We start from the raw sequence: 21,784 nt of genomic DNA on the forward strand, positions 1-21,784 counted from the left end.
ATATGAATTTTTGAACTATTTGTTCCAGTTCATTGAAGAATGTTGTTGGTAATTTGATAGGGATTGCATCAAATCTGTATATTGCTTTGGGCAGGATGGCCATTTGATGATATTACTTCTTCCTAGCCAAGAGCATGGGATTTCTCTTCAGGTTTTTATGTGAGCCTGTTCTCATTTCTCCTGGGTAAATACCTAGCAATGGATTTGCTGGGTTGTACAGTATGCTTAACTTTGTAAAAAGCTTCCCCAAATCAACAGAGACATCATTAGTTGTTGCCAGGGGGCTGAGAGTTGGGGGAAATGAGGAGTTAACCACTGAAACAGGGTTTCTTTTTGGGGTGATAAAAATTTTCTGAAATTAGACAGTGGTGACAGTTGCATAACCTTGTGAATATATGAAAAACCACTTAACATTTAAAATAGTGAATTATGGTATGATTATGTCAATAAAAGTTGACGGTGCCTGCCATCGAAGTCGAACAGTCTGAAGGGGAGGCATGGAGCTGATTATATGTACAACTCACTCTGAGAGGACGCCCCACGTTTGGGCGCCTGATGAGAGAACAAAAAACACAGACAACACAGATAGACAGACAATGGCTGCAGCCCTGATGTGGCACAGCACCTTTATTTTTATACTGCCTTTCTCGGACCTCAGCCAAGTGCTATACTCATCTTTCCCTTCTCAGGGGGGTAGGCTAGAAGCAGGGGCAGTGTTTTCACACATCCTCAAGGTCTCCCTATTTTCAGAGTGAGGAGTCTTGGCTTGTCTTCAAGGACAAGATATGTTTTTGTGGGCAGATGACTTCCAAGGACTACACCGGTTGCTCTCAAGCTTGTGCTTTCCCATGCTGCGTTCAGACATGGGGGAAGGTGCTTTCCCATTCTGCCTGCAAACATGTGAGAAGACAAAGGCCGTCCCCAACATTTCCCCCTTTTTTCTTTAATAAAACAACCAGCCCAACTCAGACTGGGTCAAGGTATGTGCCTGTCTTAGGTTGTATGGTTGAAGTAAATCCTTACACATCAAGGGGCTATAGTCCTGTCGACCACTCCCTGTCTTAGGTTGGTATTTACAATTCAACCATATCTTACCCGTCATTGGCTACCATACTTGACTTTAGAACTTATGATTTACAAGTGGGTGGGGGGCTTCTTCAATTTCAAATGATGCAGGTCTCTTAAGGCTTGTTGGATGAGTTTCCACATGCTGCGAAGGACACAAGGCCCTAGTAACAGCAATAGAAGACATAAAATGCTTAGGGTTAAGAGAGGTGTGACTGTGCCAGAGACTATTCAGGGGTTCTTTGAACATGTCTTTTATCTGATTTAATATATCAGATGCAGTTTTGGCTGCAAATAAGATATGATTTAAATGGTTCTGGGGTGACCGGGGATATACGTTCCACAATGCCTTGGCCTTGTGGATTATATGGTATCCCAGTTTTGTGGGAAATATGCATTACATGGCTGAGATCGAACATGTCGAAAGACAAACATAACTTGAATATATATATAGGTTTTAACAAACTACTAGTTAAATTGCATACACACATTAACAGAATAGGAATACAGATACATAACAAGGCAGACTTACAATTACTAGTTATAGCTAATGAAATTAAGAAAACTAGTTAGATAGCTTAGGCATTTGTAAAAACTTATTGACAATATGAGGGATATCATCTAATTGATTTTGGGTAGTTTGAGAAATTGAAACAGCACATTCTTGGAAACTGATCACATCTTACATGCTCTTTTAACATCAGTCCACAGCAGCGCGATTCTGAAGCACTGCAGCTCGCAATTCTCTTAGTTTTTGGTTGAGTTCAGATAATATAGAAGCAGTCAAGTTTGTTTTGCTATACGCACACAGGCTAGCTTAGATACCTCCTTTAGCATTCCAATGACAAGTCCAGGAACTGGCAGGGGGAATGCAGCTGTAACTGCAACAGTGGCAGGATCTGAAAGTTTCAAGTTTTCATGACAATCAGATGGCAGAGCTTGGAGAAGCCTCTTGCGCTTATATCCAGGTGGTCTATTAGAGCAGGAAGAATGCGTCCCACCCCACAAACACCTCGATAGTGTGGAGAAAGGGCTTGATATCTTTTCTCATTACATAAAAATACCCAACCATTTGGAAGTCTATATCCAGAAGGCCATTTTACATTGATTGTAAAATTACAGTAAGAGGGTACATGAGTACAATTAATACATACACAGTAATTATAATAGTACTTGAAAGGAAAGGAGCGACACATAGCAGCAATTCACCGGAGAGTTCCGCTTTATTAGGGAAAGGTGCTGGATTATATAGGAAGGGGCATGAATTGATTGAGGTGTCACTTCTACGGGGCTGGTGGCTGTTGGCTAGGTGCTGGGATTGGGAGGGGGGCGAGAGGTGATTGGGCTTCAGGTGGCGCCGGCGGGAACTGAGGACCCCGAAGAGAAGCCGGAAGTTTGCCATCTTACTGGTGGGGACCCTTCAGTACTAACAGGTAAATTTAATTGGGCATCAAGAGTAAGCACTTTAGGGGGAAGAGTGATATTTATGTAACATGAAACATTCAATAATAAAGTTTAGCATTATTCCTTTCGACAGTGCTTTCCAGGTAAATATATATCGGGTAAATAAGCCAAATTAGTCAAATATTTTTCCTGATGAAGAGAAGAAATTCTACTGATATGTTCCAGGGGCCCTCTGGAAAATATCAGAGTTAACTGAGAGGCAAAAATACTTTTTAAATTTGGTCTTGGTAAGTTGTCAAAAGTTTTTAAGGCACTTGCCTAAATAGAATTATAGTTATTAAATGACACTTATTATTTAACCAGAATGATAATAAGAAAGTTTAAAAGCAAATGCAGAAGGTTACATAGTTGTTAACAACACTTAGCTTGCAGTCCTTTTCATATTAAAATCTCATTTTCTTAAATATTCAGACAATTCATTGAGACTTTAAGCATAAGAAACTGTTTTGATAAAACAATTAGAGAACCCTTTGCAGTCTTTCAATATTAAGAGCAGACTAACGGTTAAAGAAAACTTTGTCTTTTTAACTGAAAACAAAATTTTAATTTTGCTGTATACTCGGTATCAAGACTCACTCACTTTAATTTCACATAGCATGACTATATCAACTTTTCCACAAGCTTTCTACAACTTTCTTTTTACGAGTGTTCTCCCCCTTTAAATAAATAGCTGTACTTTAGAACAATTACCTTCTTTTACTCTCAACAAAACGAATTTCCATTCTTTATACTTTCTCTTATTAAAACACACCTCTTTAGCATACCAAAATATTTTCCTTATTATATTAAGTAGTTTTCATTAGAACTTAAAACCATTTGATATTTTAACTTTCAGAGAACACTGAAAACTAGGCCACTGTAAACTGTTACACTAGCATTCTTCAGATTGATACATTTATGAACATTTTATCATTTTTGGCAACTGTCTTACAGCACAATTTCTCATTAAACACAAAATATGTCTATATAACTTAGCAAACTTTAAGAATTTTGGTTACCACAAAAATTCTCAGGCTGTTTGCAGATATATACACTGTTATACATTAATACAGTATTCGTATTAAAAACCTTATTTGCTGCACTTGTTTACTTATTTTTAGCAACCATGCTAGATCATTACAAAACTTTCACTACACATCAAAGTCAAGCTTTTCTTTAAGCATCTTCTTGAAATATTTAATAGGTAACATCAACTTAAATGACTTTAAGTAAACTTTGGCAGCTGATAACTATAAGGACATGTCCATTTCAGTTAAGCTTAAATTAGCATTAATGCTTAATATTTTTTATTAGATTTTCTGGAAGTTTTAGAATGCTCAATTTTCACAAGCGCTTGTTTTTAAATCAATTTTTATTAATACCATCCGGAGGTAGAAAATATTTATTAGTTACACACTTAGACACACAAACATACAGACCAAGACGTAATGACTACAGTTAGCAACACTTTTCATATAAAAACATATACACAGACAAACTTACATGAAGATTTGAGTTTCTAATGTTCAATTGTCTTCTTTCTTCTTAGTTTATTTGATTAAAAGTACTTCAGTTTTCAAGAATACACTCTAAGGGCAAGCAGTTTACATTACTGGGTCAAGGCTTATACAGCCCCAGTCCAGGGGGCTGGAAATAAAATGCATGTGCAATTCTAGCACGAGTTATTTAAAGCCAGGCTGTATTGTAAAAGATAAATTTCTTCTATCTCAGGGACTCTGGTTTAAAATTTCCCAATTTTCAAAGATAATGATGAACCTAGTAAGTGGAATAGATTTTCACTGAAAGAATTTAGAAAACTAGTTCTGTATTGTAGTAGTTCACGGGACTTTTGACTATTTTTCTTGTGGCAAATATATTTAGCTGCATAACATTATATTGCATATCTCTTTCAGGGGCTAAGCCTCTCTAATCAGGGAGTTTGTATTGAGGCCAGGTTTGTGTGCAGAAGACAAGACACTTCTTTTTTAGAGTTGAGGGATTGAATTAGTTCCAGTTAGTTTTCCTAGTTTTTTCTGCCTGAGCTTTAGTCATTCCTTGAGAGGCTCCTGACTGTCTGATAAGTGCAGGAACTGTTTGACTTTTCGCTGCTAGAGCCTTGATTCGGGTTACAAGCTTGTTTCGCTTTCTTGGGGCTGCAGACAAGGATGACTGCCTCTAAGGAAAGGAGTTAATAGAATAGAGCTATTTACATGTTGATATGAGGGTGTAGCTTGATTATTTTGCAGGTTCTATTTACATCGTGTCAGCTGCAGGACTACCTCCTAAACTGTGAAAAACAGCATCTTTTAAATGAGATACCTTCTTCGGGGAACCAAGGACATACTTGTTCTATAAATTCTAAAAATTCTGTTAGTTGTTGTCCTACTTTTGAGTCACGTGTCCGCAGCATATACTTAAGTATCTGTGCAAATAGAACTCAGCTGTTTCTGGCTCCCATGTTACTCTACACCCTTTTCCCAGCAGATTAGTGAATTGCTGGATCTACTCCTGGGAGGCAATGACTTGAGCTTTTAAGGACTCAATTAAATCCTCTCACCGATCAAAGGGCGGCGGAGGGCAAAATCTGAGAGGTGTATCTAGGAGGAGGCATATGAAGGGTCCCCACCAGTAAGATGGCAAACTTCCAGCTTCTCTTCGGGGGTCCTCAGTTCCCACCGGCGCCACCTGAAGCCCAATCACCTCTCGCCCCCCTCCCAATCCCAGCACCTAGCCAACAGCCACCAGCCCCGTAGAAGTAACACCACAATCACCCTATGCCCCTTCCTATATAACCCAGCACCTTTCCCCAATAAAGCGGAATTCTCCGGTGAACTGCTGCTGTGTGTCGCTCCTTTCCTTTCAGCATATTCTCCATGGGCCTTTCCTGAAATGATCTTTTCATAGGTTCATCACTATTTCTGAGCTTTTCCTTGCTTACTTTCACTTCTCCCCGACTAGTTCTCTCAGGCCCTTCTGCATTATCGGAGCTTCCTGTGTCTGAGTCTGATGACTCAGAAAAGGCGGCCCCTTGCTGCCTTTTCTGTCTGTGATGAAGTCTCTACTAAATCGTCTCCAGACTGTGATTCTCTTTCTTGAATTTCCCCTGTCTTAGCACAATCTTGTATGTGCTCTTGAATCACAACTTTGGGGGAGGAGAGGCAATCTTTAACTAAGGCCCAAAGGGAAAGGACATTAGGAGGGACTGAATCTTCTCCATTTTTCCCTCATATATTTAGTAACGTCCAATTGGTACCTCTCCCAGTCTTCTTTGTCAAAACTTCCCACTGTCAGTAACCAAGGACTTATCTCTCTAAGGCATTGATATACTTCTTTGCTGTTTCATCTTTTATTCCAGTTCCTGCTGCTTTAAGCAGCTGTTTGAAGCTGTTTTTGGCCTGATGTTTAGACAGATCTGATCCCATTTTGTAACTTATGAAAAATAGAAAGCAGCTTAGCAATAATATATGACAAGGACAATTAGCAGAACAATAAGGCAAAGAAAGCCTGCTAGGATGAAAATTCTCTCAGAGCTTGCACAGATATAAATTGTCTGCGCACTGCCTCTTCTGAGGGCGAGTTTCCCCAACAGCCCATGAATTTTGTGAGGCCTTTCTCAGAGCTTGAGTTCTACTATTTTTCCTCCCAATTTAATGGGCGACTCTTTCCCAGTTTAGTGGGTAATTCCTTCCCAGTTTAGTGGGTAATTCTCTCCCAGTTTAGTGGGTAATTCCTTCCCAGTTTAGTGGGTAATTCTCTCCCAGTTTAGTGGGTAATTCTCTCCCAGTTTAGTGGGTAACTCTGTTTTCCCCTCTTACCTTTCACTTCAGCCGAAGCTTTTTCTCCCGGGGGTCCTCAGCTGATCCACCGTTTTTGTCCTCAACGAAGGAGCGTCCTCCCAGTACGGGCCACCACTGCTTCATGCACACTGTTATCTCGCGGTGGCTCTCACGTTCTCCTCCATACTTCAAGTCCCTGTTCGGGCACCACTTGACGGTGCCTGCCGTCGAAGTCGAACAGTCTGAAGGGGAGGCGTGGAGCTGATTCTATGTACAACTCACTCTGAGAGGACGCCCCACGTTTGGGCGCCTGATGAGAGAACAAAAAACACAGACAACACAGATAGACAGACAATGGCTGCAGCCCCGATGTGGCACAGCACCTTTATTTTTATACTGCCTTTCTCGGACCTCAGCCAAGTGCTATACTCATCTTTCCCTTCTCAGGGGGGCAGGCCAGAAGCAGGGGCAGTGTTTTCACACATCCTCAAGGTCTCCCTATTTTCAGAGTGAGGAGTCTTGGCTTGTCTTCAAGGACAAGATATGTTTTTGTGGGCAGATGATTTCCAAGGACTGCACCGGTTGCTCTCAAGCTTGTGCTTTCCCATGCTGCGTTCAGACATGGGGGAAGGTGCTTTCCCATTCTGCCTGCAAACATGTGAGAAGACAAAGGCCGTCCCCAACAAAAAGTAAGTAAATAAAAATGGCCAATCTGTATTCCTTAAATGGCCATACCACTTTACACTCCCACCAGCCACCTATGAGAGTCCCAGCCCTGGCCAGTTTTAAAGGTTAGCCCGCCCACAGCTCATTCTGGGGTGGAGGTAGGGAGAAGCAAAGGCCCTGAGGCAGCATTGAGTGAGCCCTGGGCTACAGGTCTCTGGGGCTGAGTGGAAAAATGGCCTCTGCATGGGGAGGGGAATCTGGGTGGCATGGGAGGTGACTGATACTGCTGTCCACAAAGTAGGGTCCCCCAAGCCCCAGAGCAGGGGGCATCTGATGGGCAATGGAGACTCTGAGCTGCAGCAGAATCAGGTGCCCATGATCTAAGTCCCTACCCTACCTGTTGAGGGCTCCACATCCTTCTTCTTGCTCCTGGAGAAGTGAAGATGCCACAGTGGTTTGGGTCATGAGGGGAAAAGAAGGGCAATGCTCACCCTCTAGCAGTCCCAGCCCCCTTCTTCCCTCATAGGCCAGGAAGCTGACACCTCACTTCCTGGTTCCCTGCCATTAGGGAATACTGTATGATATAGGCCTGACCTGTCTGACACTGGAGAAGTCCCTGAGGAGACTGTTCATGAAGGCAAGGCTTTGAGAGTAGATGTTAGTACCCTAACTCCTTCTCTCCATTTGGACCATGGGTGTAAGGGCTGGAGGGGATGTAGCCACCTTGTGACCATGAGGTATAGCATGAAGACAAAATCCAGTAAGCTAAATCAAGATCATATGAGATAATGCTTCACCTATAGCCTACAAGGATGGCTATAACAGAAAGGATGGATGATACCAAGTGCTGACAAAGATGTGGGAAAACCAGAATCCTCACCCCACTGCTGGTGGGAATATAAAACAGTGCATCCACTTTGGAAAGCAGTCTGAAAGTTCCTCAAAATGTTAAACATCGAATTGCCATTATGACACAGCAATCCCACTCCTAGGTAATTTAGCCAAGAGAACTGCTAACATAGTTCACACAAAAACTTGTAGATAGCAGCATTATTCAGTAGCCCAGAAGTAGAAACAAACCAAATTTCCACTAACTCATGAAAAAATTAACAAAATGTGGTATATCCCTAAAATGGAATATAGTTCGGTCACAAAAAGGAATAAAATTCTGACCTACACAACAAGAGATGACCCTTAAAAACAATGCTAAGTCAAAGAAACCAGACACAAAAGCCAGGTTATGTGATTCCATTTGCATGAAATGTCCAGAATAGGCAAATCAGTAGACAGAAAGTAAAACTGTGCTTGCCAGGGGATTGGGGGAGGTGGGAATGTGGTATGTGACTACTTCATGGGGTGATTTTCTTTTTGAAATGCTCTGAAACTAGATAGTGGTGAATATTGCACAATTTTTTTTAACATATGAAAGTACACTTTAAAGAAAATAATTTTAAAAATAAACTTAAGAGGCGGAGCCAAGATGGCGGCGTGAGTAGAGCAGTGGAAATCTCCTCCCAAAAACACATAGAGCTATGAAATTATAACAAACAAAACTCTTCCTAAAATAGAGACCAGAGGACACAGGACAACATCCAGACCACATCCACACATGCAAGAACCCAGCACCTTGCGAAGGGAGTAAGATACAAGCCCCGGCCCGGCGGGTGGAAAGAAGCCAGGGCAGTTTTTTTTTTTGGCGAGTGCTTTTTGGAAGCCTTAAAGGGACAGGGACCCCGTTGCTAGGGAGGCAGGGCGGCGGGACCGGGTGAGCGGTGCCTGGGACCGGCGCCTGAGGACAAAGATCGCGCGTTTTTCCCTACGGGACTGGTGGGCGGATGCCTGAGACCGGCGCCTGAGGATGGAGGAAATCGCGTGCTTCTCCCCTTTTTTTTTTTCTCATTTTGCTAAGCTGATGGACAGTAACCGTAATGTGGTTGTTAGGGGGGACCTGATATAGGGGAGAGCATAGTAAACATAGTACTCTTCATGTAAGTGTAGATTAAAGATTAAAAAAAAAAAAGAAAGAAAGAAAGAAAAGGGGGATTACTCCTTGATAGGATAAAACTATTGGTAAATCAAAGATCAACGCATGCTTTAAATATCCTTAATGTTGATCACTTAAAGGGTGTCAGATGATCAGCTATGGAGGTACTCTTTTCTGATAATATTCCTTTCTCTTAATAAAAAAAAAAAAAAAAAAAAAGCAGTCCCTGTGTGCTGACCTCCAATGAGTTCTGCACACTGGTATAGAGGGCATGTCAAAGTGTGGGCAAAGGGTCTGTTTGTTTCTATGCAGAAGATCAAGGCCTAACTTGGATACCCAGAAAATGAACTAAGATACGATATGAGGAGGAGCTTCCGGCATCAGCACTCTCTGGAGGACTCGTGCTGGGGGATGATCATCAAAAAGTCTCCACAGGGATCCGGGCGATGCTGCGGTCGTGGCTGCGTCCACCCCACCGTTTCCTGGACTTGCCATTGGAATGAGGAGGGAGATGTCTAGGCTGGCATGTGCATACAGTGAGACAACGAATTTGACCGGATCTGTACTGTTGGAACTCAACCAGGAGTTGGGAGGGGTGCAAGGTGTAACACTCCAAAATCTTATGACTATAGACTATCTACGGTTAAAAGGACATATGGGAGGTGAACAGATCCCAGAAATGGGCTGCTTTAATCTGTCTGATTTCTCTCAGACGGTTCAAGTACAGTTGGACAATATCCATCATATCATAGACAAATTTTCACAAGTGCCTAGGGTGCCTAAATGGTTTTCTTGGCTTCACTGGAGATGGATGGTAATTATAGATTTGCTTTGTTTATGTCACCGTATTCCTATTATGTTAATATGTGTGTACAAATTAGTTAGTAGTTTAAAACCTATACATACTTAAGATACTCTACAAGAAGATATGTCAAAGAAATAATCAATCCTCCCATGTTTTCTTCCATATGCTACCTCTATAGCTTTTCTTCTTCCTTCCTAATTACAACCCTTAAATAGAATTCATGCCTCATATCGAAGTTACCAAGTATCATAATTCCTCCAGGTGGTAAAGATACCTCGAGACAAGTGCTGGGCATAGAAGCCACAGGGCATAAATCTGCAAAGAAGTAAAAAGCTAACCTTTTCAAACAATATGGCTTCTCTCTCACTTACCAACTTTACATTTCCCTGTATGGCCCCGGAAGATGACTGGTTAGCCAGAGACGGGTAAGATTCCTCAAGGGAGGAACAACCTAAGACAGGCACAGTCGCAGGGGGGCCATCAGGTGAGAAATTGGGGATCAACAGAGGTGAGACTCAGAACCTCATCCCCCCTGCTTTGAGAGAAATCTTCTGCATCCGTGGATGGTTTATTGCCCTTGTCTAGCTTGGATTAACACATAGTCTACAGGCACACACCTGATCATCTACAATTGCTCTCCTACAACACTAAACTATGTTTTCTACCTTTATCTTGCATCTACCTACCACTTCAGCATTTTATTAAAAATAAAAATAATAGTAATAATAAAGGGAGAAATGTGGGATCAACATATAAATCAAGTATAAAAATCAAATGAATATTCATATTTAACCTGATTGTTTATAGTTCATAATGCGTGATCAAAACCGAAAGTTTCTGTGATGAATGCCCTTGTACTGTTCAAAAAAAAAAAAAAAAAAGCTTGTAAAAAAAAAAAATAAATAAATAAAAATAAACTTAAAAGAAAACATAACCAGGGAGGGAAAGAGCCAAGTCCCTAAAGGCATTGCTGAGCCCCCATCCCAGCTTCCAGCTGCCTACCCACAGGCTTTTTCTTGTAGGAATAAATAAAACCCTCTTTGCGTAAGTCTCTGTGGTCAGGTGTCTATTACCTGGAGCCAAACGCACACCTAACAGAGGACTATGCTTTGCTATCTACTGGGGCTGGGGGGCTCTGTACACTGGGCAGTACTCATCCCAGGCTGGTGGTCAAGACTCAGCTCAATGTGATGTTCTTTGACACAGTCACACTGGTGGCCTCTGGAATGCCACACATAACATGCATGCACACATGCACACACATGCACACACACAAAAGTGTGTGTCTAAATAGCCCAACGGATTAACTGTTCTGAGGCTCCACACTTGTGCACTCTCCACGCACACCAGCTGCCCTTCACCGAGGGGAAACCCCCAAAGTGGGGCTGCACCCAACCCAGGGAGACACATGCCCACCCCCACCATCATCCACCACCCTCTGGGTATCTCTCAGCCACAGCCAGACCAGCAGACGCAGCAACAGGGGAGGATGGGGGTGGCCCCATGAGAGCTGGTACCCAAGAGCAGAGAAAGCTCCCCACCTTCCAGGCCCAATTTCAAAGGTCCCGACACCCAACTTGCTTCCATTCACTCGGCGAGTTTGTATCAGACACTCCCTGTGCCAGGCAGGGTGCCGGGGGTAGGGAGTGGAGGGACAGGCAGCATGGCCCTGACCCACTGGGGGGTGACGGACAAGTACCAGGACATGGAACACAGTATGTGACGAGGGCTATCTGGGAAAGTTCTGGGTTGGTAGGAACAGAAGGGCACCGAACACAGCCTCGGGAGAGAGCATCAGGGAAGGCTTCCCGAGAGAAGTGACATGCATGGTGAGATGTGCAAGTAACAATCAGTCCCATGAAATTAAAGGGAACATTAAAAACTGTTCAAAGGAGAAGCAACAGCACATGGGAGGCAAGATGAAGCACAGTATGTTCCAGAAACTGAGAGAAGCTCATGGTGGCTGGCAGAGAAACAAGCAGGGCCTGGCCATGCCCAGTCTGAGATGGAGGCAATCCATTAAAAGTCTTCATCTGGACCCATCACAATGGCCCAAGCTGGCCCCCATGGAACTCCTTGTCACTGCTAGAGTGTCGTGTTCGCTGGGCCACGTGCACATTGTCATTTCCTATCTCTGGACCCTTACTCACATGGCTGTCCATCCATCCGTTCCCCCACCATGACCACTGAATGCCCACCCAGCCCAGTTCTGGAACCCCTGGGTCTGAAACCCACTCACCCTCCAGGGCCCAGGGAAAGGTCCCCTCCTGCAGGCTGCCCTCAGGGACATCTCACCTTCCTCCCCTATGGAGAGGGCAGGCTCTCTAAAAACCAGCCCCAGGGCCTAGAGCCCTGGGTAACCCAGCCCCAAGGCAGGGCCTGGCATCTGTGATGCCTGATCATGCACTACGAGGGGCTGAGCAGTGATGGGCCAAAGCGACTAACCAGTTGTACCCTTGGGGTTTTCCCAGCTTGCAGAAACAGAAACTGAGGAATGGTAAGAGTAGAGCAGAGAATGATGGCATCCAGTTCCTCTCTGGGCAGGACTGGGGCTCCCAGAGCTGGGAATCCCCCCAGCCCCAAAAACAGAGGGTCAGCCTCTGGGATATCATGTGACAAGTCGAGGAAAGAATCTTAACTGGGGTGATGACCAGCTTCCTGCAGTTGAATGTGCTGAACCCCACAAGGACCCTGCAAAGTAGGAATAACCATCCTTGTTTGTTCAGACAAAGTTCAGAGAGGTAAAGCCACTTGCCTAAAGTTGCACAGCAAGTCAGTGGTAGAACTGAGACTTGAACTCATGTCTATCTGGCTTCAAGGGCCCTGATGGTTCCACAGCACCCCTCTGGGAAGCTGGGAAGCCCTGAGCAGCCCCCAGGAAGGGGTACTGGCCTCCGACCCAGGGAACCAAGAGATCTCTCCCTTGGATATGCTGAGAACAGTGTCTCAGGGAGCAGCTAGCCCTAGGCTGGCAGGCAGGCTGGCAAGTGATGGACCAGGATCAGAGGGAGGATGTGGTTAGCCTACCTGCCCAGGGGGCTGCGCCACCAGCTGGAAGCCATGGTGCACACAGAACAGGGGCAACCACCTCCTTCCCAAAGGCCCTGCCTCCCCCAGCCTGGGCCTCTCTGCTGAAAGCCGTCACACCTGAAAAACCAGCTCCTGGATAAACATGAGAGAGACACCAGACTGGGCCAGTCACAAGACCCCCTGGGAGCCCACCAGGACCACCCTGGCACTGGACGGGAGGGCGGGCAAGGGTCCTGCCCACTCCAGGGAGCCACCTAGGAGCCCCCCAGTGCCCTTCTGCATGAGGCTCTCCTACCACAGTCCTTCTAGGCTTCCCACCAAGTACAGCCAGGGGCGGACCTAGGGGTCCTGCCTTTGAGGACACTGTGTGTGTAGGGGACGGGTGCTGGGGGCAGCCCAGCTCACTGGGAAAAGGAAATGCCTTCCTCACAAAAAAACAAAGTTAAAACCCCCAGATCTCTCAAGATACCCACACAGGCCATGTCATCACCGCGGAAGCGCTCCTGAGGAGCCCACGGGCCCTGGGAGAGCGACAAGCCCTTGCTGGGCCTCCGCGCAGGGCAGCCCTGGCAGCCCCACATGGTACTGCTGCCTCCACTGTCTAGATGGTCAAACTGAGGCTCAGTTGGCCAGGCAGGTGGCAGGGCTGCAGCAGGTCTGACTAGAAGCTTCCGTGACCAGCTGAAAGCTCAGTGCTGCCGACACAAACAATCAGAAGGGCTGCTGCTCTTGTGGAACCAGCTACAGGCAAAGGGGGATCGCAAATGTTCTCTTCAGCCAGCATTGTATTTAGAGCCCAAAGAGGTAACTCAGGTAAAAGTCGCCCAAACTGGCTCACAGTGGGTACAGGTGCCTGGAGACCCACATGTCCCCACCTCCCCCTTAACAGGCCCATGCCCCCCAGGGCTTCGTCGAAGCCCACCGTCTGTGTAACCCCGGCCGAGTCTCACACTGGCCCTGCGCACAGATGCTCTGTTGTCCTGCTCAGATGAACAGACCAAAGCTCAGAGGCATGAAATCAGCGTCCCGAGGTCACGTGGCCCCATCCTGTTTGACCCTAAACTATGCTCCTGACTGCAATGCCGGCCCCACTGCCCTCCTTCCCTTCTCCCAGAGGAAGCCCTGCCCTTGTTTCAGGAGAACACAGAATTTCTACCCCCAGGCTAGAAAGCTGCATGCGTGGAGACCAGGGACCCGACTCCCAGGGGAGTCACACAGAGAGGAGCAAGGGGCACAGGACACAGCAGCTCCCAGGCCTGGGCCACCCCGAGCTGAGCGGGTCCTAGAGCATGGTTGCTCTGGAGCCCAGCTGCACGACAGTGACTGCAGCCCCAGGGCAGCCACAGGCAGGTGTAACTTCATCGGGGACTCGCTGCGTGTGTGAGTTACCAGAAACAGAGGATGAAATTCCAGCTCTGTGGACAGAGGTGTGCAGCTCTCCTGGCTTGGGGTCAGCTCTCAATGGGGGTGGCAGCGGCGGGGGGAGGCAGTGCCTTTGTGAAAATGAGAAAAATGTACCCTCCTCAGGGTGGCTGGCAAGGACAGTGGGCTTGATCTCCACCCCCAGGAGAGTGGGGGCAACTCTGTGATGCACCCATACAATGGAATACTACTCAGCCACCCAAAGGAACGAGCTCCTGATACACCAAGGTGGAGAGATGTGTTATGCCCAGTATAGGAAGCCGGACTCAGGCTGCACACTGTGTGAGCACATTTGTGTGACACTCCAGCAGATGCAAAACTAGAGACACAAAACTGACTGGTGGTTGCCAGAGGCCAAGGAGAGGAGGGGGCTGGCTGCAAACAGGTTGAGGGGACTTTTGGGGGTCGTAGAATGTCTGATGTCTTGCGGGGTCAGGCTATGTGAAATGCGTGCACTTGTCAAGCTCCTTGGCCAGCATACTGAAGACCTGGGCATTTCATTACAGATCCCTCATCCCTTCACAACACATCTAATATCTTGTTGGGTGAGCCCCTCCTATGTGCCAGCCTAGGGCTGGCTGCCAGGACCTGAGACCCTGCAGACAGGGTACCGCTGTACGTTTTTCACTGGCTGGTGGAATGACAGACAGATACAGACCCCCCATGTGGTAGTTCTGCCAGAAAATGAACCTTCATACCCCACTAGACCCCAACCAGCAAACAGGCCTGGCTCTGCCCAAGCTCCCAGGAGAGCAGCAGTATGAAGGGTCTCCTCTGGAAGTGGGCCCAGAAGGGACAAGGTCCCAGCTGCGCCCAGCTCACAGTGGGCCCTCCTTCCCCAACTACACAGCCCAGCTGGGCATCTGCAAGCTGCCTAGGACCCCAAGCCCTCAAGCCAGGACCTCCTACCTCAGGTTTCCAACCCTGTCTCCACCCCGGACCTGAACTGGGGTGACCCAAATACCCACGCTGTGGAGTAACCCCCCAGGAACCACAGTGCCACCCCAGAGCTCGAGGATGACAAGGGGTAGCATCTCCATTTTACATATAAGCATATAAGCACGTGGCCCAGACTGGGGGGAGAGGGAACGTGGATAACAAGACCCTGCCCCTGCCTGGCCCACAGCCCCCCTACATTCGAGGGGCCTCAGCACCGCACAGAGGCCAGGGGCTCCTGCCTCAGATGGCAGGGTGGCAGAGGGGCAGCTATTTCCAGAAACCATGGTGTCACTCACCTAATGCCCCTCCAAGGGAACAGCCCCTCAAAATGTGACCCAGACCAGTGAGGACCCTCCCTTACTAGGGGCCCCATAGGCAGCATCTCTGAGCCTTGAAGGGGGTAATCAGAGGAATGGCCTCCCAGGACTCAAGCCTGGCTCTGCAAATTTTAACTACAAATCCCAATCTGGTTCCTGAAAAGATGCCCCTGGCGACTTACCCCCTCTTCCTTGTCCCAACACTTCTGAATACACCATATTCTCCACAATAGCACAGAAGACCCTGAAAACCTGGGCTACCCAAGTTGGGGATCCCTGAGCCCCCCACACCACCCAGGCCTATAGGAAATCTGGACCCTTCCACCATAAACTAGAGAAAGCCTGACCAAGGAAATCAGAATCAGCACTGATCTGAACTCACTTCAGGGCACCCCAGGAACCTCAGTTTGAGCCCCCAAGCCCAACTCCAGGCTCCAACCACAGCCTGAGCCCCCAACAGCCATAGGGTTGCCAAATAAAATACAAGACCCTGATTCAGTCTGAACTTCAGATAAACAGAAAAGTTTTTAGTGTAAGTTATGTCCCCAATCCTGCATTATTCCTTGCTTATCTGAAATACAAAGTTAACTGGGTAGCCCTATTTTTATTAGCCAAATCTGCCAACCCAAAGCAGGTGGTCCTGAAGGAGGGAGACAGGTGGGCACACAAATAGCTCTGGTCGGCCAGGCCTAGCTCCAAACCAAGAGGGTGTTTGGAATGAGAGTTCTGCTCACTGCCTGAGACACCCCCCAACCCCCTCCCGGTCACCCCAGGCCTGTGTATGGACAGAGTACAGCCTCACCCAGCTCCTTCAGCAAATCTAACTCGCCCCAGAGGGAACAAGGGCTCAGGCTCTTGCACTGCCCTCTCGCTGGCTGTGGCCCCTCTGCTGTCATCAGCCGTCACCCAGAGCACTGAGACTGAAGTATTTCCCTGGGTGAACATTAGGATTGCAAAGGGTCCCAGCCAGATACTGCTGCAAATGAGGGACTGGAGATCCCAGTAAGGGCGCTGGCTCCCCTGGACACCACCTGTTACACTGCCACCAAAGGGGGGGGACATCTGTCTTCAGGTTTGTCCCCTACAGGGCTCCCACATAACCCAATCCTTTCCACCACTCTGTCCTGCTTATGAATTCCCGCCAGGAATTCCCTTCCAGTCTCCTCCAGGGTTCACGTCTCCTGGGTCCCATGTCCTCCCAGAAGGTCCCTAGCCCTGGGTCCTGGGTCCTGGGTCCTGCTCTGCTCCTCAGAGTTTGTCAATCAACCCTGCAGGTCTTGCTTCTGGGGGCCCCTTGAGGCTTCTGCAGACCCATGGAGCTGGGCGCACGTGACTGGCTTGTCCCAGAGAACTTGGCTGTGATATGAGTTATGCCTCCAAATGGCCAAGAGTCCGAGGGCTGAAGGAAGCAGGACAGGTGACATTCAGGGAGCAAAACCCCTGGCTCAGATGTGGGGGAAGACACGGTCTGGGGTGATGGGGAGAGGAAGCCCCAGGGAAATGGAGAGCAGGAAGCTCAGGGAAAAACCCTGGGATTCCTATCATTGTGGGGGACATGCCCCAGAGATGGGACTTGAGGAATAGCGGAGAGTTTGCTTAGCAATGTGGGCCAGGGTTCTGAAGCAGGACTTCATTTATTCATTCCTTCACTGAAGTAGCCATTCGGTGAGTACTGGGTACCAGCCCTGGGGCACCAGGGATTCAAAAGCAAGGCTCTGCTCCTGCCCTGTCCCTTGTGTACCTGGGAAGAGAGACATGTAAATTCTGAGGGAGTTCAATGTTGGGACAATGGAAGGACAGGATGTCATGGGGACACAGAGCTAGCGTGTTGGCCACCCTGAGGATGGAGAAGGCTTCCAGCCCAAGGATAAGACAGCCAGCTAGGTCCTGAAGGAGGAGAGCAAAGAGGCAGGTTCTTCAACCCCTACCCCCACCCCAGCCAGGCAGAGCCATTAAAGGAAGCCCCTCATCCCCCGCAGGGGAAGGGTGGGAAGAACCTTCCAGGTAAGGGGAACAGCATGTGCAAAGGCCTTCCAGGAAAACTGCAGCCTTCCAGGATTGATTGAGGAAGCAGATGAGAGCCAGAGGAAATGAACCAGAAACCAGAATGAGGATGGACCAGGAGATGTGGTCTGTGGTTCCAAGGTCACGCTTAGTACATGAATGCCCCAAGCCATCACCCACCACGTCACCCTGAGACCTTCGCCTGGGGTGTCAGACAACCGGGCCACCACCAGATTGTAGACACCCTTGCTGCTGGAGACAGGCAGGCTGCAAGAACAGCCGCCTCTGAGACCCCTACAATTAGTCTGCCTTTCAGAGCATCTAACACTGACAACCGTCACCGTGTCAGGCTAGCCTGGCTCTGGAAGACTGCCTTATAGGAACATATAAAAAGTATTTGTGATCAGCACATTGCAAATAAACGACCCTTCCTCGAGCTCTAAGAGCAGTCCCCTTAAGTAGGTTAATCATGCCCCCACAAGGCTGTCTTCAAGACCCAGTTTTGCAGCCTTTGGCCCCAAGCTCCCATGTTTTAAATGAGCGGGCCATGAGTGGCTGCATATTTCCAATCCTTGATTGTTTCCTCCACTGGGGTCCTCTGAGTCATATCGCGACTTTCTAGGTCACCCTCAGGGCAGGCTGCAGAATGGGGTGCGGTCTTAAGCCCTGCACATCCCAAAAACAGGTTGGGGGTTCCAACACCTGTCATCTTGGGCCCAAGCATGTCTCTTGGTCCAACAGTCCCTGTTCAGAAGAGGTCAGAGTCCACCTCACACCCTCCTGAGCCCCACACTAGGTGGCTCATCCTGACTCCCCCATCCTTGATGGCCCTGCGCCCAGCCCCTCCCCACCAGCAGCCAGCAGCCTCCCAGCCACAGCCACCTCCTGTTCCAAATAAATAAATCGATGGAAGTGCCCTTTCCCCTTGGGAATGATGCTGCTGAAATAAACGGGCTGTTCCGAGGTACCTCCCAAGCCCTGAGGCACTGGGCCAGGGCAGAGGAGCGAGAAGTCACTAGCCACGAGTAGTCACTAGCCACGGGGCAACCAAACACTCAGAAGGAGATGATGGCCAGAGAGGGTCACAGCCACATCCAGCCACCCCTTCCTCCTGCTGTAAGCAGTAAGAGAAAGCCCCACAAATGCCACTCCTCCAAAAGCTGTACGGGTCTGCCCCTCACCCTGCTACCAGGTCCAGGGCAATCGCAGGGCAGCCCTACACCCCACATCACAGGTACCACCCATCTGAGGCCAGGGTCCCCCAGGAGCCAGGCAGGGAGTCGCTGACATGCTGAGCTGCTTCACTTGGGCTACGATGAGGACACAGGAGCCTCCCACCCCAGGTTTCCTCCCGGGAGGCTGGGTCACAGAGCTGGACATGCACAGCTCAAGCCCACTCCATTAGCCGCATGGTCCCCCCTGCCCTGGGCCCAGGCCAGGGCATCATCCCTCTCCTTGGCTGCAGGCCAGGCTTGGAGCCCAGGAGAGGCATCAAGCCCTTCATTCCGACGGACTCAGGCTGGGGGTTGGGCATCAAGCACCCTGTGGCCCCTCCACCGGCCTCCCACCCAACTGCAGGAATTCAGAGACCACCCACAGATGGGGCACCCCCAACTTGCTCCTCTTGTCGCTTTGTGTTCCTCACTGCCATCCTTTGAGCCTCCTCCCCACAACCAGGGATTCAGCTGCCACTGCTTGGGTCAACCCTGTCCTGAGGGCTCTAACAGGAACCACTGTGCTGGGGCAGTACTCCTGTGTTGGACTCTGCCTGTGCGCGTGGGGAGGCGGTGGGGAGGGAGCCCGGGTCAGGAGGTGGCCCAGCCCGAGGGAGGCACAGATGGGGGGGCGGAGACCCGCGGCCTTCCCAGCCCCCTCTGCTCCCACACTGGCGCCCGCCGCCACGGGCTGCAGAACTGACCTCATTCGCCAACTGCAGCAGCCTGCGGGCGCCCGCTGCCCGCCCAGGACACCCCCCACCTCCGGAAGGCCAGGGGTGACAGCTCCCGGGTCCTAGCACCCCCTGGCAGGTGGGGGCGGCTGTCCCTCCCCTCTCCCGGGCCCGAATTATAATCCCAGTCACGTGCCTCCCAATGAACCCAAAAACCGAACCCAGATTCTGTAACACCTTGAGGGGGCGGCGGGGGCCACGGGGGTCGGAGGAGAAAGCGAGAAGGGCCTCGCGCCCACTCCCCTGCAACAGTTTCTCCTACCTTGGAGGATCCCCAAGCGCTCCTGCCAGCGGCGCCCCCGCCGGGCCCGAGGTTAGGACAGCCTCCAGCCGCTGCCTCCTTAATTACTCCGGGTGAATGAGGGATGGAGAGGCAGAGGGAGGCGGCGGAGGGGCGGGCGGGGGAGCACGGGAAGCGGGGCGCGGGGCGGGGAGGGGCCGCGGCGGGGGCTCTCGGGCCGGCCGGGGGGCTGGCGCTCGGCGGCGGAGGGCGGGGCGCGGAGACGAGAGCGGGAGCGCAGCGAGGTTCTTTGTTTTGTAATTCCAGTAAGATTGCCAGCCATTCGCCGCGGCCCTAATCCCAGCCCCGCGCACCACCACCCTCCATTGGGGGTCATTTACACACGGAATTAGCCCGCCCGGCTGGCCTCTCGCCCCGGCCTGGGCCACGTGGCGCCCGCGCCACCCCAGCGCCCGCCGCCAGGGCGGCCTGCGGGAGGGGCGCCAGCGGCCTGAGCGCCCGCTGGCTGCCTGGCGACTCCCCTCCGCCCCGCCAGCGCCTTCCCTTCTGGATTGGAGAGCCAGCTCAGACCGGGGCGCGGGGCCCGAGGCGGAGGGTCAAGGTCACCCAGCGGGCGCGGGGAGGATCCCAGGAGGAGAGTCCAGGGCCCTGCGCGTTGGCTGGGGAAACTGAAGTCCGCTCGCTGGTCACTCCCACCTTGCCTGGGTTGTCTTCCGGTGGCCCGTCCTAGGTGCCTCTTTCAGCCTTTTTCCCCTGGGATGGGAAGGAAGGCAGTGACATGCCCAAGGTCACAGCTGACCCAGGTGCTCCTTCTGATACCCGGACTCAGGCTTTCCTCCCCTGCCCCACATCCAGCCGACCTAGGGAATCTGGTAGCACTTCTCCCATCCTTTCCAAAGTCATACGTCCTCATCCAGCCCAAGGAGTCCCCTGAGCCTGGCCCTAGGCCCCTGCCACACTGGACACTGCTGAGAGGGACACACGCCAAGCAGTCCCCAACCCCACGGAACTCCTTCCCTCTGTTATATCTGCATTGGCTCTGAGGTATTGGGGGTAAGGCATGGCCTCAGAGGGCCCAGCTAAGGGAAGGTGGTCCGAGGAAGGGCTGGCTGGCTGGCTGGCCTTTTGGTTTATGAGCAGAATGCTTCCTGCACCCCCTAGTCGTGGCAGAGTGCCAGAAGAGCTGATCCTGGTAGTGTAGTACTGGGATGTGTGCTCACACTGCCCTCTGCAGGCGGAATCCAGAGCAGCAATAATACAGGTGGAGGGCTGGGGATGAAGGCTGCTATCCAGCCTTTGGGCTGCTCTGCCAATCCAGAACAGCCAGTCTGACCCCAGCCTCGCCCAGGCAAAGACTGAGGACAATGCGGTCCAACAAAAGGCCTTGGCCTCGCATGTCCAGGCCCTACTCAGCTGGGTATGAACGGCGCATGATGCCTGGCATCACGTTTACTGGCTGTGTGTGCTAGGCCAAGTGGATTGGCCTCCCTGGATCTCAGCTTCCTCATCTGTAAAATGGAGCCAAGATAGTCCTTTCTTCATAAGACTGCTGTGAGGATTCAGTGACACTGATACAGGAAAAATGCTTAGTGTAGTACCTGGCATATAATATAGATGCTTGATAAGAGGTAGGTCTGAATTTATTGGCTTCATCTAGGGGCCAAGTCAGATTCAGAGTCTGCTTGAACTGCTCTTCCTGATGAGGTGGAAATTCTAAAGACAAGGTCATAGGCATTCCATTTTTGTCAAGTTCAATTCATTCTGAGAAGGGCAGCAGCGGCTCCCTCAGCTGAGAGGGGAGTTGGGTTGAGAAGTCCTTGCCAGTGGCCGCTTCCCACCTACAGGAACCTCTCCAGGCTCTATGAAACACATCTGCACTGGCCCTGCTTCATCCACCCCGGGGCCTGGCTGGAAACTGAGGCTCCATTACCAGTAAATCCCCAAACACTGGCAGCTGTCCAGAACCCAAGGTCTGCCCCGTAATCTAACCATTCTACTTCCCTTACTGTAATAGCTAAATGTACTGTGTTAAATACTTTATGTGCATCACCTCATTTAGGCATCGTCAACAACCCTATATGGTACTGGATGTGCTCATTTAAAGCATGAAAAGAAGAACCGGAATGGTTACAGTGCTTTTCCCA

General features: G+C 49.7%; 2 long non-coding RNA genes across 4 annotated transcripts; one reads left to right on the plus strand and one right to left on the minus strand.

The window, feature by feature from the left end:
* Nucleotides 1-588: 588 nt before the first annotated feature.
* On the minus strand, nucleotides 589-20,298 carry LOC140844048 (uncharacterized). Of its 3 annotated transcripts, XR_012122178.1 has the most exons (4): nucleotides 19,662-20,298; nucleotides 6,324-6,594; nucleotides 4,012-4,097; nucleotides 589-2,491 (listed from the first exon to the last, which is right to left on the minus strand). It is a non-coding gene; the product is annotated as an uncharacterized lncRNA (long non-coding RNA). The 3 variants fall into 3 exon arrangements; XR_012122177.1 differs by lacking the exon at nucleotides 4,012-4,097 and having other exon boundaries at nucleotides 19,662-20,282; XR_012122176.1 differs by lacking the exon at nucleotides 4,012-4,097 and having other exon boundaries at nucleotides 589-1,964; nucleotides 19,662-20,265.
* On the plus strand, nucleotides 6,842-10,652 carry LOC140844049 (uncharacterized). Its single transcript, XR_012122179.1, has 2 exons — nucleotides 6,842-6,973; nucleotides 9,247-10,652. It is a non-coding gene; the product is annotated as an uncharacterized lncRNA (long non-coding RNA).
* Nucleotides 20,299-21,784: the final 1,486 nt, after the last annotated feature.

The sequence above is a fragment of the Manis javanica genome, chromosome 10 (assembly GCF_040802235.1).
Source record: "Manis javanica isolate MJ-LG chromosome 10, MJ_LKY, whole genome shotgun sequence".
NCBI lineage: Eukaryota > Metazoa > Chordata > Mammalia > Pholidota > Manidae > Manis > Manis javanica.